This window comes from Asparagus officinalis, chromosome 7 (genome assembly GCF_001876935.1).
Source record: "Asparagus officinalis chromosome 7, Aspof.V1, whole genome shotgun sequence".
NCBI lineage: Eukaryota > Viridiplantae > Streptophyta > Magnoliopsida > Asparagales > Asparagaceae > Asparagus > Asparagus officinalis.
The window spans coordinates 63,821,707-63,826,943 of NC_033800.1; positions in this window are offsets into that span (position 1 = coordinate 63,821,707).

Below are 5,237 nucleotides of genomic sequence, written 5' to 3' on the forward strand. Positions count from 1 at the left end.
GTCCTCTCTCTGTCGGTTTAATTGGCCAAAAATATACGAAAGAAGTCCTTAAAAGAGAAAGATCAGTAAAGGGCAGGATTCTGATGCTCATCGACTAGCACTTTGCTAGACGTTGCAATTGACATTTTAATTAGCAACAGTTTGTGCTCGTCACAATTCAGTGCTCTCAACACTTTTTTAACAGGCTGTTGGTTGTAATATGTTTCAATCAAACTTTAACAAGCTTCAAATCTACGATGAGAATTTATAGATGAGAATTACCTCCAACACATGCCCGCACTTTTTTAACAGGCTGTCAGTTGTAATCTGTTTCAATTAAACTTTAACAAGCTTCAAATCTACTATGAGATTCATAGATTAATAGTGGTAGAAACTTAGTAACACTCACCTCCAACACATGCTAACACCTTTTTAACAGGCTATTGGTTCTAATCTGTTTCAATCAAACTTAAACAAGCTCCAAATCTACGATGAGAATTTATAGATATAGTGGTAGAAATTAACTTAGGAACGCTTACCTCCAACACATGCCAACACTTTTTTAACAGGCTGTGTTGGTTATAGTACTCCTTTTCAATCAAACTTTAACAAGCTCCAAATCCACGATGAGAATTTATAGATTAATAGGGGTAGAAACTTAGTAACGCTTACCTCCAACACATGCCCAAACATTCGCCACACATGCATTGGAATCTGGTCAACTTGAATCCATTCCTTGCAAAATCTCGGGATTTTTCTTGTATGCAACGAAAAATATGCAGCCTCGCCTTCCATAGGCATATTATCGAAGAATTCTAGTGCCAAGTCCATCATATCACTCATCACTTGATGTGCGATACCATGGTTGAACCACCTGCCAACATGTGTAGTGAATCATTCTTATGCATCTTTTTCTTTCAAATTAATGGTACATTCCGTTCGTAAGCTTTTAGTGAAGCATACCTCAAGAGTTTCAAATACGAAAACCATCATAGTATGGTTTCCTTCAATTTCCTTCAAAAAAAACCCATGAAATAAATTTTGTAGAATTTGAGCCACATCATCCAATGAGAGAATGCCACATCACCGCTTTTCTTGTTTTTAAGTTGCGAACCAAACAAAGAAAAAAAAGTGTTATAGAAAATATGTTTTCTATAACATATTTTTCTGGAATCTTTGACCGACCAAACAACCCCTAAAAGAACAAAACTCCCAAAGAGGCCCACACAACATTTATTTCTTTGAGAAAAATACAAAAATGGAACACCTAACTTAAAAGAGCACCATACAAACTATGAACTACATCATTGAGTGGTATGAATGTCTATTGCAACACTTGTTAATGCCATTAGAATGCTTGTGGATGATGTTCAAGTCTCTCATTTTATTGAAAAAATTAAGGTTAATTGAATTATTAAAAAAAAACTGAAGTTGTACAACCTAGCCTTCTTGGCTCTCACGTGGACAGATGTTGTACAAACTTGCCTTCTTGGCTCTCGTGTGGACTTGGCATCGAGACCCCCTTGGCTCAAGCCGTAGTCAATCTAAATTGTCGACATGTTTTCCTGTCAACCAAATGATATATATCGATTCTGTATCATGAACCCCTCGACTCTTGCTAACATCAATACAAACTTGAGATTATGTTCTCTACTTTCACGTGTCAAACAAGTTATCCTTCTCAGCACCAATCCCTAATTTTTGTGAGTTGGTCCAAATTGAGGTGATTCTCCTTTTTTATAATAAATTTATCTTGACCCGACACTCCACTGTTCTAATTGGATTTCTCAGCAAATGCAAATCCTATCTTAATCCAATGCATTTAATATTTTTTCCACCTAGAATGAAATGAAAACCTATATAACTTCAAGTAAACAAATCTTCCTACCTCAATTGTACACGCTGAGGATTCTATTAAACCCTCAGAAATTGGATGAACAGTAACATCGCAATTGTACAAATCTTCCTACCTCAATGCCTCAATGGCACATCTTGAAGGACTCTTAATCCATACGTAACCTTAAATCCAAGCGAGAAGCTCCCTAATTGTTAGGTGTATGAAGACTGTTCATCCATTAAACAACTAATAACCTAAGCTTAGATGTCTGAAAACCCTTCATCCATTAAACAACTATATAATCCAAACTTTTGATCCACATGGATTTGACCTCGCAAAACTAAATCTGAATATATGATAGTAGCGCTGGAAGTGGTTGGATTCAGTGAAGATTTGAGAAAAGCCTTCTCAGATATGAATAGTTGTAGCTAGGGGTGCTAATGGTTCAGATACGGCTCAAATATGATAATTATCATATCCATATATGTTTACCATATATGGATACATATTTAACTCGGTAAGGAAAACTCATAGTCATATATACTAAAATCGGATGCAGATAAAGATATACATGGGGACACAAAACGGATTTGAGAAAACGAAATTATATTGAAAAAATTATAGTTCATATGTTACCAGAGAGTTCATTAACATGTTTGTTATATTTGAAAAACTAAGATTGGATCTCTCTATCATTAAAATTAGTCTCAAATCATTAATCTAATGATTAAAATAGTTGCATTTGTATGATCAATCCATATTCAGATATTCACTATATAACTGTAGGCATCAAAAATTACCTACAGACTCTCGCACGCAACTCGAAGCAGAGAGAAAACGATGAATGTCACTATCCGAGTCACATAAGCTTAATTGATGTCGATAAATGCATGAAGTAAGTCGACGAACCATGTGAAGCAACGAAACTACAGAATAACGAAGATACGAACTGATCAGGAGCTATGCTTCGCTTAAGAAAGACGAAGCGCCCCTCGTGTCCCATCTACTCCACATGTGATTCATATGAGAGCTTGTAGATCTCCTCGTCGCCTTTCCTTCGTACTTTGAATCACGCAATTCCAAGTTTGGACGATGAAGATACAGCGGAAACAAACGGGACGCACAAAACAGTGCACTGGACCTTAGCGGAGACACCGCACGTGTCTTGGCCAAGGTCGAGACACTACGGGTGTCCGCAGGCCCTAAAAAGCCGTTTTTTGTGGTTTTTTAGTAGTTTTCAACCGTTAACCACCTGGATTTATTTTAACTGATCTAATATCATCCAAGAATATGATAAAGTAGTTACAACTGAGGATAAGAGTGAATTAGCAGTTCTTATCCAAAAAACAGAGCTCCTGAGGCCTATAAATACAAACCTAGGGCCTTCATTTGCACAGATCTAGAATTTTCGAGCCTCGGCGAAGCTCTGCTGAATTAGAGACTGAAGGAGCACAAATTTTAGAGAAGAGGATAAGATCGAATTGAGTTCTTCAGCATAAAGAAAAAGAGTTCATCAGATCTACAGTTCACGATTCCTTCCCTTGAGATCGTACCTAGCTGTGATCTCGAGAAGAGTGGTTATCTCGTGGTTGCCGAGATAATCGCTTTGGTTTCTTGATTCCTTCGTGAATCAACGGAACTTCGGATTGATCTGATCGTTTGGTAGTCTACGGATATCAACGTCCCCGTCATAGGCAAAGATCCCTGTTCGCGGTGAAAATTGCCTTCATTGAATTCATTGTTATCTCAAGTAATTGCTTTTTGGTTACAAAAGATCCGGTCTTTTTTAGATCCGGTTACAACGAAATCAAAGAAAAAGAAAAAGATTACAACTTTCCTTTCGAACGAATCACGAGCTCCTGTTCTTCGGTCGCTCGCTTGTGTGGGTTCTTTGCCTACGCCGGGGTTAATCCGTGGACCACCGCGCGATCTAGATCCGGTCGGATCTACACGATTTGACGGGTATTATTTCACGAAGGAAATAATAGCCGGGGGGGATTAATTCACCAAGGAAATAATCGCCCTTAGTTCTCGGGATCAAAGGCCAAGTTTTGATCCGGAGTATGATCTCGTGTAGATCTCAGATCTGATCTCTCTCTCTCTCGAACTCCTGCCTTTTGTGACGTGGATGCTCACCGAGAACCAGATCTGAATGTTCAAGTCCTCAAGTCTTCAAAACTCCAATCTCAATTCTCAATTCAGCAGAGTTTTGGCTCTCAAAGTTCCAACCTCCGAAAAATGAACCAAGGGGGCCTATTTATAGGCTCTCTGAACTGTGCCCGCGCACAGATCTGGGCCGGTACACCGAGCAACCTCAGGGTGGCTCGGCCTTGGCCGAGCCCCCCCTTTGGTGTTGGGTTTTGTCGTTTTGTCGTTGTATCCGTTTTTCGGTTCTGTCCGTGATTCGGTTGACTTAGACTCTGATTTGTTGATCTGATTTAGCAGTAGATCCGATTCCTGATTTGGCAGTAAATCCACTTCTGAGTTCGAGTCCGAAACTGATCTTGATTCGATCATGATTCGTCCGAGTCTGCCCTTGGTTGGATGACTCGTTGACTCTTCGAACACTTGGCTTGATCCCGCACGCGAATGGATGCATTCCGTTGCTTGCGTGCGATTCGTTAACCTCGTCGCCTCGTTGGTTCGTCGGTTTGTGCTGAGCTGTGCTAAGGGATCTATAAGCAATTTTATACGCCTACAGATACCCCCTCCAAAGTATTTCAGCCTCGTTCTTTTATAGAAGAGTCTGGAATACTTTGGATATGATTGTCCCATCCTTCTGGATATTTGGAGTGGCTTCTATTCTTGATTCCTTCAATCCTCCAGGCTATTCGGTGCTTTGTCGAATGTCTGTAAGGTTTTCGGTGCTGCATTTATTGTCTGACCGTTGTCGGAATTTCAAATTTGAAGTCGATTCCTGATTTAGCTCGTGTTTGTTGGTTCAACATAGAACTGATTCTCGAATGTTGATGTTGAGTCTTTGTCTGCAACGCGTTGTCCGGCGTAGTGTTGTTGAGTTATCCTTAAGAATATTTATAAAAATATTCTTCAGGAACTTCTTAACCAAAAATAGGGAACAGTTTATACTCATATACCTTATTGGAGTATTTTTTGTGCCCGAATGAGCTGAACTGGCCTGATAATGAACTGAACCGGCTTGATAATGAGCCAAAAAAGGCAGTAATTAGGCTCAAAAAATCCTCCGACGCAAGCATAAACAAAGGATTGAACCCTCGGTCGATTTGAAATTGTTTCGATGCTCGATTCAGCTTCAATTTGAATTCTGGTTCAAACCAGGTCTGGTCCGGTTCAACTTGGTCTGGTCTGGTTCAACTAGGCTTGGTTCACCATTATAAAAAGGGTCTTTTTCTCCTCATTAGGGCCGGCCCCCCTCTCTCCCCTATTTTTGGATTTCTCTTCC